Raw genomic sequence first — 14,269 nt, forward strand, 5'->3', positions numbered from 1 at the left:
TCTTTGAATCCTCTGCTTCCCGGTGCTCTACGTTCCTCTTGAGCACATTGTGGATGTGTTGTCTGAATGTTCTTGCTCACTCAACATCTTTAGTAGGTTTCCTTTGTTGGTATTTCTCTAATTTTCCTTTTCTCTAGATTCTTATCAAGCTCAAGATCATCTTCATCATCAACATCGGAGCCCACTTCATCCATCTTTTTCTTTTTCGCAACAATCTTTGCAAGCCTCTCTTCTTACAGCCACTGAGCCTCCTCCATATATCTCTAAGTTTGTGATTTTGGGATTTTTCTTCATTGGTTTTCATTTGTTTCTAACTAGGGGGACAATGATGTCATCCTACTCCTCATCATCTAGTGCGGACTGGAATTTTGATGGAGTATCTCTATTTCTTGGCTTGATCTCTCCGACTAATTCTATGTCAGACTCAGCAACTTCACTATTATGAGTCTTTGCCCTGGAGATTTGTCCTCTCGTATGTCTTTTGGTTGTGGTATTAGATGAACTTCCAACTGAGTGGATTGAGTGCTTGGCTTTATGCAACAGGTCCAACTGCAAATCTGATGGTGGAAACTAGTCAATCATACCAAGGTCCTGATATGCAATTCTAATGAGCATAGGGCCTACATTCATGTATGTCTTGTTCTTCTCATTTCCTTTCAAGTTTTCTTTGACTAGGTTTTTTAGGATAAAATTTCCTAGGTCGCATATTATGACCCTTTGCTCTGCCAGTCGTCCCATGGCGATGACCTTTAGTATGTGCAAGTTTTGCTCAGCGTAACGGGGTGGCTTTTGGACCTTGAGGTGTTGGGTATCAACCTTAGTGGAAGATCTGTCTCTGAATAGATCAAGTCTTTATAAGTGAACTCCCTTGGAGCTTGATGAATGCTCCATCATTGATGATGTCTTTTGTTTTGTGCAACAGATTGTGGTTTTCAGCTGGTATGTGAAGTGCGTGATTGATAAACATATTGATGATTGTGACTTTGATTATTGCACCGTATCTATTAGGCAATGTAGCTTCTCCATTGTATTGGATGGAGCTCATGAGCTCATGGGATCTCTAGAGGTCGGTGCCCATGACAGAAGTCGGAAGAATGTGTCAAGTTTCCTGGAGCCTCCAAGCACCTCTTTTGTTGGTGTAGGGTCCACAATTCTTTTGGAAAGATTGTGGTTTTCAATTTTGTGCCATCTGTAACCTGAAACTTCTCTATAAATACAATTTTTGGAATCTTTACCAGCTCCTCTTCTCATACGTGTGCTTTCTTGTTTGAGGATATGTTGATGACTTCATAAGATCTACTTCCCACTCTTTTGGAGATCTTCTTTGAGGCATTTTGGGATCAAAAAACCAATTGATTAACTCCTAAAATTTGTCAAAAAGTTATTGAGAAAGTAAAAAAAATACAAACTTGACCATAAAATGAAAAATGAGCATAACTTGATCAAAACAAGTCCAAAGTTGACCAAACTTCACCAATGCATCTAGGACAACTACATTCACTAGGTCATGTGACTACATGCCAGATTTGTGCCAGAGGTACATGGATTACAATCCATGTTGATACCATCCAATAGAGTATGATATGGGGGTACCATGGTCCAAAACGTTGTGGATTTGGATCAATGGTTTGAGAGCTATGCCAATTCTTGGAGAATTTTTGCAAACTTCCTTTAGCTAGGGTTTTGGTATCCAAATGACTTGATGCTGTAGGGTTTGGCTTTATTTGGTAATTAGGACCTGATGGGGTTAGATTTTGGCTTGGAAAAGTGGAAAAGGTACATGGATCGCGATCCATGTTTGTTAGCCTTTTGGGGTAAACTTGGCACACATGTTCCTATGGATTATTCTAGTATATTGGTGAAATCTTTTCAAATTTGGACAAGGTTTTCCTAAGTTTACCCAATTTCCCAGTTTATGGCCCAATTTGGTCCGACTCGCCATATTGGATTTTTGATCCCAGCTTTGACATCTCCCTATGATTGTAATGCTTGCGAATTTTGAAATGTGATGATTGAGAGTTGAAATTCAGTCCCCACTCTATTTGTTTATCCAATTTTAGAAATGTTGGGGTTATTTTGACCATCCTAGCCCTGCTGGCAAGTTTGACCCATTTGGCAAGCAATTTTTGCACTATTTTGATACATTGACCATACCAACTCCTTCAATACATTAACCTAACCAATTTCATGGACTCTTGCACCAACACTTTGAAATTGCTTAACTTTACCACATGACTCACTTTATGCATCCATACACTAAAAAATGACATGTTCTTTTATAATTGACATGTACAACCAATTTGCAACCAATTCTTGCCAAATCTGTTGTGAGGGTACATGGATCGCGATCCCTGTTTGGTGATCAAATTTGACCAAACTTCAAGGGATGGATATGTGCATGTTTCCCTAAGCTATTGGTCAACATATTTTTGGATTTGGTACAATATTACACTTCGTGGATCAAAATGACCATTTGTAGAATGAGTTTTTGTTTTGCCATGGTTTTTGTGTGGTCATGACTCCATTTTTTCCCAAATTTGTTGGGCACATCCCCCAAGGTCGCATCCAACTGTGTGTTCACTTCTTACCATTGTCTGGCAAGCTGGGAGACACGGATCACAATCCATATTCAAAAACTTTTTCAAACTGTGATTAGGGAAATGATAAAATGATGGGATAATTTTGCACCAAAAGAGGCACCTTAGGAGGTTCTCAAAAAAAAAATTGCGAAAAAAATTATACCTAAAGTGGCTACCAACAAAAATGCGTAAACCAGTGCTTCCATGGGTTAGAGAATAAATTGGTGTTTTTAAAAAATATATCTTGTACACACACATACATAACCACATAACTCTATTTGTCCCTCTTTCTATCTCTCTCTTTCTATTTAGGGTATAGCTTTCCCTCTTTCCCTCTATTCCTCCCCCTCTTTCTCTATATCTCTCCCTCTTGTTCCCTCTATCTCTCTCCTTCTTTGTCTCCTTCTCTCCCTCTCTTTCCCTCTTCTCTATCCCTCTCTACCTCTCTATCTCTCTTTCCCTCTCTCTCACCTCTATCTCCATCTTCCTCTCTATCTCTCTCCCTCTCTTTCCCTCTCACTCTTTTTGTTTCTCCCTCTCTATCCCTCTATGTCTCTCCCAACTCTATCTCTCCCTCTCTTTTTATCCCTCTATCTCTCTTCTCTATCCCTCTCTATTTATCCCTCTCTTTCCCTCTATCTCTATCTCTATCTCTCTCTTTCCCTCTCTTCCCTTTAGCTCTCTCCCTCTCTCTCCCTCTCCCTCTATCTCTTTCCCTCTCTCCCTCTTTCTCTCTTCTCTCCCTCTCCCTACCTTTCCCTCTCTTTCCCTTGTCTCTCCCCCTCTCCCTCTCTATCTCTCTTTTCCACTCTTCCACCTCTATCTCTCCCTCTGTCTCTCTATCTCCCTCTTTTCCCTCTCTATCCCCCTCTATATCTCTCTTTCCCTCTATATATCACTTCCTCTCTTTCCCTCTATCTCTCTCCCTCTCTATCTCTCTCTATTTCTATCCCTCTATCTCCCCCCCCCCCTCTCTCTCTCTCTCTCTCTCTCTCTCTCTCTCTCTCTCTCTCTCTCTCTATATATATATATATATATATATATATATATATATATATATATCAATCTCCCTCTCTAAATCTATATATCCCTCTATCACTTGCATGGAGGCACATCGAGACTCATTGGCCTGAATTCAAGCTAGAGACTTGACACTTGAGGCTTTGATTGGCAGGTGATGGTGTCAATCCCTTTGGCACCAAGTCAACATGATGGAGCACTTGGCTCGTGGTGATCATGAACTACAATACTCCACCATGGGAGACTACCAAGAAGGGAAATATAATTCTCTCTTTCCTTGTGCCACGGAAGTACAAAGTGAAAAATATGGACGTCTACCTTGAGCATCTCATTGTGCTGTCAACATTTCAACTCCAAAGGAAATGAGAGAGGCCATTGTTAAAGGTATCCTTATGTGGACCATGTACGACTATCCTCGAGTTGGAGAGACTTCTGGTATGTTTTCTTGATTCTTCTCTCTCTCTCTCTCTCTCTCTCTCTCTCTCTCTCTCTCTTTACCATTTGATGTTTGAAGTGTTTCTCTGACGAGATGATATGACTACAAGGTTGTCCACATTGAGTAACAATGCCTATACTAATTGTGGGCCATCATTGGTGACGGAGCGGCTAGATGCCTTACACAAGGTAATCTATCCAAATACACATCATTTCATGTCCCAAAGCTCAGGGGGGTCACTATGTATAGATTGTTTATATCATGCGCGTTGAAGGAATATTTTTAAAACTCATTATTTGTGAATTTTTGATAGATAAAAAACACCCTTTTCCTAATCAATCTGTAAATTCTTTTCCCAACTCCATTTTATCGTACCCTTCTGTATGTGAAAATGTAAGAAAAAATAAATTTTAATGATCCCTTCTACTGCACTCACATGATAGTCACATAATTATTAAGTGACCCCCCCGAGCCCCAAAGTCACAACAAATGTAAGGCTCCAACAAATGGAAAGACACCTCTAAAGCTTAAAATGGTAAATTGGGTGACCATTTGGGAAGAGCACTACAATAGTGATCCACCCCCGTCTACTCCACCAAAAGGTATGTCAAGGTAATCCATATTTTTAAGGCTTCCATATTGGAAGGACTTCAAAATACAACATCTCTTGGATCCTATGCACATATTCAAGAATGTTTCTCATGCCCTATGGAACCACATTGCAGGTAAAAAGGGATCTTTGGGTGCTAGGGAGAATTTGAGGGCCTTGAAACGTCTTCCCGTCTCCTCCACTCCACATCAAGCACAAAATGGGAAGATTGTGCTTCATAAAGCTCCATGGATTCTAAACAAAGTTGAGCTAGCTTGAGGTAAGTTTCCATTGTATCTATTTGCACACCCACACGGCACATGAGGTCACTAAAGGGAGCTTTCACAAAAGCAAAGAAAGATGAAAGAGTCCAATTGTATGGGTTGACGACCCATGATTGGCACATGATGTTACGTGTAATTCTACCTTCCTTATCCATCCTCTCCCTCGTTTTGTTTAGATATTGAATTTTGTGCAAGACTAAAATCATATGATATTTTAATCTTTTGATCCGGTGAGTATGTGCGTGTGCTAGGACAAGAAAGTGGGGGAAGTTATTTTCAAATTTGAGGAGTTAGTAAGGTACCTCATATTTCTATTCAACTAAACTTTTCTATATACTCTATATCTTCTAGTGTGTTATCTTAGTGTACTCTTGTGTGTTATCTTGTAGGTCTGTGATCTTGAAAGGAATTGAAATAGATACTCTCCCTGTTGCTCCTTGAATCATGAAAAACATACTAAATAGGCATGTCTTGTTTTTTGCATTGAATGCCAATAGAGCTGTAGAAATATTATTCAATTAGACAAATGCTACTGTGTTACATATACAACAAGGTCATAGTAGGAAAACCTTCCAAGATCCATCTTTGATAAGAGCCCTGAATAGTAAACCAAAGAAGAGATGATAAAATGATCCTATAATTTCTCTTATACATTTGTCAAAGAGCCCTACACATTTGTCAAAGAGCCCTACACATCCAACAAAGTCAACCATGCAAGTGCTATTTTTTTTTTGTTTGGTGTACTTGTATATTTTGTTTTCATGTGATTTAAAATCAAAGGACCTTATCCACTAGACCTTGGGGATTACATGAATCAATCATATTAACAAAAGTAAGTGTATCTAGGAAATGGACTCTTGTTGCATACATTGAAAAAAATACAAAGATTCTTGTCCAGCCCTTGCTAGACATATCCTCTGTTAGATTGAGTGCATTTAGTTATGTTTTGTTATCTGTCATTATAGATGTATAAATTTGTCCTTACTTTAGTTAATTGACCTAGATTTTAGTCTTATAGATGAGCCTTGAGGTTAGGAGGCAGTGACTTTAGGTTAACTCATTTACTGGACTGCTAGTCCTAGTTGGTAAAATTATTTGAGTGTTTAAGACCTTAGGAGTGTTTTAGGCATAGAGAGGCTTGCTCACTTAAACAACAAAGGACAATAGTGAGAATATAAAGGAAATGGAAGAAAAAAAAACAAAAGTGCCACAAATGTAAAATCAGAGGTTCCCACTTTGGGCTCTTTTCCTTGAGAAGCAAAAAGCCCACGGCATAAAAAATAGGCACACAACTCAAATGACTTTGAATCAATGTGAAAAAAAGAAAAAGTAAAAAGGAAAAGCAAGAACTTCCATTGTGTTGGATGGGTTTTCTACCTCACTTCTATCTTATTGCAGACATAGCGAGAACCATGAACAAATTGTTAATCCATGGGACAAAGCTGACTTGACTAGTGCATATAGGCTACAAGAGGGTGTCAATATCTTGGAAAACAACATGCAACTTGCATCTAACTCAATCTACACTCAAATGACCAAAGTCATCAAAAGCTAGTCACTAATCGGCAAACAAAACATGACCGTTACAGCATCAAACGACATCCAAATGTTATGAAACTTCTAGGACAAGTATATAAGACCTAAGCACACATGCTTATGGTATCAAACCTTACTTTTGATGACGTGCAAAAAACACAATTATTAACAGTAACGAGATTTTGACCTAGTCATTTTTTACCCCGAATGCATCTAAATGCTTAGCAATGACGCCCCAATACCCCACCTATGCTTACTTTGTGATTTCCTAGCTTAAATTCCTACTTATGATGAAATTGGGCCGCGGGTTACCCGCGGGTTAGCTATGCCAAAAGCTACAATTTACCATGATACATTTACGTCAACGCATAGAGCTCTTACCTGCGGTTGCAACACAACAGACGGCACTTCAATGTGACAACCGACACGGGAGTACGAAGAATTTAGAAGGAGAGAAGTGAGCGCCGTTAGTTCATGCTGTGTATTTCTTATCCAAAACTTGACAATAACTTACAAAAATTGGCTTTTATACCTTAGCCAAGGTTTCTTTGGTCAAAAACTAATAATGTGGGAGTTCTAACTAAGGATAAATTGATACAATCTGGAAATTTATAGGCCCAGCTCATTGATTACAATATCCACTTGGAAAATAGGAGTTACAATATTCTCGATTTATCAAAAGAATAATAAGTGTTTTTACAATAAAAGCTCTCAAAAAATGTTACATGGGTTAGCTTGCTGCTAACATTCCCCCCCTCCTCGACTGTGTCGTCCTTTGACACAGTTTCATGGACTGAAATAGGCTTTGGATTGACGGCTGGTGAGGCGATCTTTAAGTGCTTGTAGAGCTTTTTGATATCTGATGCGACGTTCTTTCTAAGGGACTTGCAAAAACTGAATAGTGATTTTGTTTTTAAGTTTGATGGAATAATAGCCAACAAATCTTGCTGTTAGATTGTTGATCACTGGCCCAAATATCTTTGTACGCCATGTGAATAATCCTATGTAAAAAGCCTCTTCGAATGCCAACATATTGCTTTATGGCAAGAACATACATCTGGCGTAGAAGTCATAGAAGACTTCTTATGAAGGTTGTCCACTCAAATCGTAGCACAAGCCTTTGTTACCTTCTAAGAAAGACATCTAGGGGGTTCCTGCTTGCTCAGGCTCATGAAAAACTTGAATGCATGTGAGTAGCATTCTACAGCTTTTATATAGCATTGCATATGAGAGGTCAGAGAGGCTCTTGAAGAAGTTCATGGTGCCCGTTAGGGTTTTCACCATGTATCTATCAGTTTGCCAATCCTTGCTCTGGAGCTCGCAGTCTAGGGTAATTGAGCCAAGTCGGCATCTTCTTCTTTAAGGCTTCGTGTGCCTGCCATGTCCTTACCCTTGGTACATGACAGGATGTAGGGTCTTTCTAGATTGTTGCATGTGCTCTTGTAAACAGAATGAGGTATCTTGGGTTTTTGTTGATCCAATTCTTTCTCAATGCGATGGAGAGCATCTGACCCTTCTTCTTGCATATCTCTATACAGCCTTTCTTTGACTTACAGTAGCTTCACCTTTATCACAGTGTAGGGCAACGACTATTAATGCCATTAAGCAGTGATTTGGTTGGGAGCGAGCTTTGTTACATTGACTGAGTGAAGAACTCTCAACTCTCAATCCATTGCCTCTTTCCATTCATCATCCACTTCATGGACAATCTGTTCTTTAAGTGAATCTTCTTCAGCTAGTTGGACCATTGGCACTTGTTCCTCTTCAGTGATTGTTGGTACTTGGAATTCAGACTCTCCTATCTGCCCTTCTGTTGGCTGTGTTTTCATATCTGCAAAGGAGACTGATGGTATGTATATATTTGGTTGTTTAGAGGTACCTGCCTCCTCTTGAGCTTCCGTATGCCCTTCTCTCAGCAACTGGTTGGCTCTCTTTATATCTTCTATCTCCTTTAGCAATTGCTCTTCTCTTTGTACCTGCATTAAGGCGAGGTCTCGACTTTGTGTCTGTTCCAACTTTAACTCAAGTTCTAGGTCCTTGTTTCTCTTTTCCAAAGTCTTGTAGAATTCATCTCTTTATATCTTCTATCTCCTTTAGCAATTGCTCTTCTCTTTGTACCCGCATTAAGGCGAGGTCTCGACTTTGTGTCTGTTCCAACTTTAACTCAAGTTCTAGGTCCTTGTTTCTCTTTTCCAAAGTCTTGTAGACTTCATCTCTTCCCTTGAGTGAAACTACGACTGGGTTTTTCCTAGCTTTAGGAATTCCGCTTGGTCATTGATTCTCTGCTCTGAGTATTGCAATGAAGCATTTTCTACATTTAATTGCACTTGGAGCTTCTGTAATGACTGAGTAGTGACTCTTAAAAGTTTATTGGTTACTGCAGTCAATTGTTGATCCTTGCTTTTGCATGCATCTGACAGCTTTGTGAGAAGCTCTCCTAAATCTTCCATGTCTTTTTGTTGCTTCTCCATGACACTTTAGTGTTGCTCTACTTTGTTTTTGAGCTCTTTGATCTGTTCTCGAAGATTCTTGATGATGTTCATCCTGTCTTCAAGCTCATCTTGCAGAGCATCAATTACCTATTCCAACTCCTTAGCTTTAGCACTACGGCTAAGAGCTGTTGTTCGCATTTTCTTTGTCATTAGCTGCATCTGCTTTGTATACTCATTAACCTGGATGATCATTACATCCATTGTTTCCCATTCTTTGGCGTCTACCTCAGGCTGCTTAGAAGTCCCAACAGATTTGGCATGTGGCTCTTTCGGCGGTGCAACAGATTTTGCTTGTGGCTTGGTAGATGGTTCAATTGAATCTTCTTGAGGCTTTGTTGATGCTTCAATTGATTCTACACGTGTGTTTGTAGAAGGTCCAAGTTCATCTTTGTTTGCTTCCTTGGGCTATTCAAAACTGATTTCCTCTTGTTGTTTCTCTTTTCCTTTTGCTTCCATGCCTTCATTGTATTTTCCAGTTGGTGAAGGGCTTGGACTCGGCATTGGATGGTCTTGTAGTTCCGTAGTAGGTGAAGTGGGTCTTGGAGACATCTCTCCTTGTTCATATTGTGGTTCACTTTGTTGTGCGGATTTTTCTTGCCTTTGTTGTGTAGCCAACTCTTCTCTAGCTTTCCTTTGTACTTCTGGAGCTTCTTGTACCTTCAAGGCTTCGACTTCTGCATACATTCACTCAAGCAGATCCTTCATATCTTCTTTGTGGGTTTATTGGTCCTAGGACCCTTGATTTCCCTGAGGCTCCATGACTCCAGGTTTTCTCTTGTAGCTTGGTGACTTCTTTCAAATATTCTTTCTCTCTTTTAAATCTTCCTTTTTTTGTTGTGGTTCTTCTTGATGTGCTACCACTGCTTCTCTCCTTGCCCTCTTTTCTTCATTGTCAAAGCTTTCACTATCGTGGGCTTCACGTGAGCTTTCTGCTAATTCTTCATCTAATTTATATACACTTTCTTCTTTGATCTAGTAGTTCGTGGAGAAGTTTGAGTTCATACTATTCATGTATTCTGATCCGGGGCTGATGGCAAGTTGTCGGCCATTCCAGTAGCATGGTATGTGATTCGTGTTAGAACTTTTGGAGGGCCTAGATATGTGATCTTTCCTTCCTTCTTTGTGCTCTTGAGTGTTGTAAGCACGTACTGCACGTGATCTATTGTTTTCCTTGTTGTTGACTTCAACACTTGCATGAAAGTAGTTGCAACCGCACAATTCAAAAGAGTGTACCTTGGCAGTCTCTTTAAAAGGAAATGGAAGTGTTGGTGTGATAAAGACGGGCGGGATCCTCTACTTGCTTCAGTATTAGGTCAGAGAAGGTGGCAGTAGCTGTATTCTTAGTGAATGTACCCGTTGTTTTCCTATCTCTGACCCTCATTGTCATTCCTTCAGTTGGCAGCTTTAATGACTCGGCCACTATGTCCTTGTTAATGACCACTTTGACTTTTTGGGCTTGCTGATCCGTGATCTGAGCTGATCCATCCTCTTTGATTGTGGACAACAAATCATAAGCTCGCTAGAAATCTACTCCACTAGGCTCTTGATCATAGAATTCTCGAAGCCCTAAACTTATGTTTTCTTCTTTTGTGGCTGGCTTCATGGCTACATCATAGATTTATTTTGGTAGCATCTGCAACTCTACCTGATTTCCATCTTCACTCTTGAACCTACCGATGAAGACTGTTGTATTGTGTTCTTCAAGCTGTTCCTTTGATAGATAGGTTACCTTGCCTGTTTTCAGTGAACTCGGCTCCAACTGGTATGGTGGAAATTCTTGCAACTTTTCTTTCTGAGTCATCCTCTTCTTTGCCTTTTGAGCCGTTTGCATTGCATATATTAGGAGATTACAGTTTGTAGTTAGAAAATTCCACAAATTTTCGCTCTGAAATGTCCTATGTCTGAATTGTAGGCAAATGATGTCCATTTTGCTTCAAATCAATTTTGGAGCATACATGAATGCTTAAAAACATGTAAAGATGAATACATGAATGCTTAAAAACATGTAAAGATCAAAACCATGCAATCCAGGCAAAATTTTCAACCAAAGTAAATAATCACAATTATTTACAACTAGGAAATTTTTCCAACTTTTTGCATTTTTGACACCGCAGGCTTGAAACATATGTGATTTAGGTGAGTGAAGTGTGGGCTCATTTGAGTGCACTGGGTGGAAATCGTGCCAGATTTAGGCTTCAGACTTTGAAACAGTAGATATGAAGGTATTTTGGGTTTTTGTGACCGTATCTTTGATAAGTTTAGAATTTACCCCTCATGTCTCGTGTGAGACGCCGCTGAAAATGGGCGACTGTGAACTCCAAAAATCAAGTGCGAAGAGGTAGAGAGCTCTCTTCTCCAAGACTGACTAGTGGAAATGAGGTGATTTTGGCCTACCTTGGATATCTATACTTGGACTCCCCAAACTATTTTCCCTAGATTCCCCTGTTAGTCCTACTAGGCCGTGAAATCTACGTCAGACTAAAAAATTTCTTCAATCGGACTCCGTTAGCTCATTCTGCAAGAATTTGCAAAAACAGGCCTTGGAGGCCTAATTTAGGCTTCCCGCTTTCGTTTGTTTTTTTAATTGAAATTTTGTGTGCCTGTCCGTCTTGTTCTTTTGATCATCAGCATATCTTCAATTTCTCCATATGAGCTCATTTGCTATTTATTATTAATTTTTAACATGTTTATTGAAAAAATCAAAGAAAATAATAAAATGCACTAAAAAGAAAATTGAAAAATCAACAGTTAAGAAAATCTATTGAAGAACACAATTTTATTGCATTTTGGTGCATTTTTTCATTCTTAAGCTCCAATATCAAGAAAAGTTGATGAAAATAAGCAAAAAAGGCTATATATTATTAATTTTTGACCTATTTATTAAAAAAATCAAAGAAAATAACAAAATGCACTAAAGAGAAAATTGAAAAATCAACAATTAACAAAATCCATTGAAGAGCACTATTTTATTCCTTTTTGGTAAATTTTTCCATTTTTAAGCTCCAATATCAAGAAAAGTTGATGAAAATAAGCAAAAAAAAGCTAATGTTTGATGTATTTTTTTGATAGTACATACACTATTTACACTCATCAAGGAGATGTTATCAGTTGGAATTCGGTTGTTGATGATGTTTAAGGACATTATTAGGTAATTTGCAAAAAACCACAGGTTAACATCCAACTTTTCCTCTCTCTTCAAGCATCATTAGGAAAGAAATGGACTCATTTTTGGGCCAGCTCTAGTGAGAGAATGCTCCTTAGCCAATAGGAAGAAGGCTAACGTTACATTGAAAAGCCTTTTGTTTCATTTTTGAAAATATCCATGAAAAACATTTGGTGAAAATATCATTATCATGAGAAAAGTGAGGCGCTTGATAGTGACATCTTGCACAAGCGTCGAGCGCCTTTTGCTATCTCACACAAGCATCAATCACCTTTTTATGAGGTACTCGCAATTCAAATTCGAACGGGTTGTACTTGATATTGATTGATAGGTACTATTTAAGACTGTGAAAGGGTCAGAACCAAGCGAATAAAGGCCCATGAGGGGTCTTGGGGGCCTCTATTCGCTTGGTTCTGACCTCATGAGGCCTTAGGCTTAAAACAGCTGTATCTTGAGCTAGAGACACCGGATTTCAGTGTTTTAAAGTGCTATCCTAAGGTTTTTGGATGTTTCGAATGCATCCATGGTGTTCTTTTTGTATTTTGAAAACATCTCTTATGTGTTTTCTCTCATTGCACATCACATCACTCATTAAGATTCACGGACATGGATTTTGGTGCACACTTGAGTTGGGCTCTTGAAAAGCATTTTGTATGAACATGCATTTAAGTGATCGAGCAAACTTTTACATATGTACTATGAGAAATAGAATTCCAAAAAAACTACTTTTGTATTTTTCAGGATTACCTCTCTCTATGCTGAGTTGGCTTTCTTACAGGGTCCAAAATTGAGTCCAACTTTCTCCTAATGTGCCATTATTTACTGAAGTTTCCATCCACCTCTCCTAGATGAAGTACTCCGGGACGATTGTGTGCATGGGTTGAACAATTGTGTCTATGCATAGCGGTGGTTGGCTCTACCATGCTTTGAAGGTCAATGCAATTCAAACCAGTATGGGGTGCAAGAGTTGGGTCTTGAGTAGTTAACTCAAGGGTTTCCGTGGTCGAGGTTTCTTGTTGTTGTTTTCTAAATAGCAGATTTTGTAATTTGTGTACTCTTTGCCTAATTGTACCATATGGATGCTTTGCCACACTGATTTCTTGAGCTGTAGGTATCAATGATGACGTTTTCTAAGCTTTAACTCTCCATGCATAATTTGGTTTTCCGGTGGTGAATTGTTGTGGTTGAGTTTTTTAAAATTTAACCCTCCACTGATTCATTGGCTTTACAGTTGGTGGAGAAGATAAATGCTCCTTTGGTTTCCAAACCCATCGAGTGCTAGTGTCTCTTCTGAAAGATGTTTTTCTCTGAGTTGTCAGATGTGAAACTTTCTTCAGTATGACAGTTGAGTTTTTGAGCACCCAAATTTGAGACGGATTGTCCTTGATTTGTGATTTTGGTACCCAAATTTACCTGACTCCATGCATGCTACTTGTAGCATTTTCTTGTCTAGAGGTTGACTTAGATTGATTGTTCCCTGGTTTATTTTGTGGGCGACCTCTTTTCCATTCCTCTTTACTCGGTGCAATTGTTAGAGTTGTCCTCCTTTAAGTGATAGCTTGAGTTGATTGGCGTCCCAATCTGGCACTGCTTTGTATGTCTGCATCCATGAGATTCCAAGAATCATCGTTTCATTCATATGTTCGTTTGGTATACATACAAATTGATGTGGGCATGAGAATCCATCTACTATCACATTCAAGTTGACTACTCCAATGCCGGTGTTGGATTTTTGTTGCATCCCTTGATAGCAGATATTCCCAATGCTAAATACTGATTCATAGCTTTCTTGTAAGTGTAATAATTGACTGCATTCATTCGAGCTCTGGTATCTACTAATGCATTTGTGCTATGATTGTTCAGTTGTATCGTGATGCGAAGGTCCATTCCATCCAACCATTCATCATCCGTTGATACTGCATCATTCTTAATTCCCATAGTCTGTCATCTTATTCCAAAGTGTTGATAGCAATAGGTGTTTTTTTTATTTTTGAAAGAAGCTTTCCTCTTCAGTAATCAAAATCGTTGAGCCTCATCAATAACTTGCTATCGTTTAATCTTTTCTTGCTTTGCTGCATGCACTTTCTCTAGCAATTCATTGGTTAGCGGCAAATGGTACTTCTTGAAGCAGCATCCACTAATCCAGTTATCCATTGGTTCACCATCTAGG

Source organism: Adiantum capillus-veneris, chromosome 10 (assembly GCF_014529385.1).
Source record: "Adiantum capillus-veneris isolate H3 chromosome 10, ASM1452938v2, whole genome shotgun sequence".
Lineage (NCBI taxonomy): Eukaryota > Viridiplantae > Streptophyta > Polypodiopsida > Polypodiales > Pteridaceae > Adiantum > Adiantum capillus-veneris.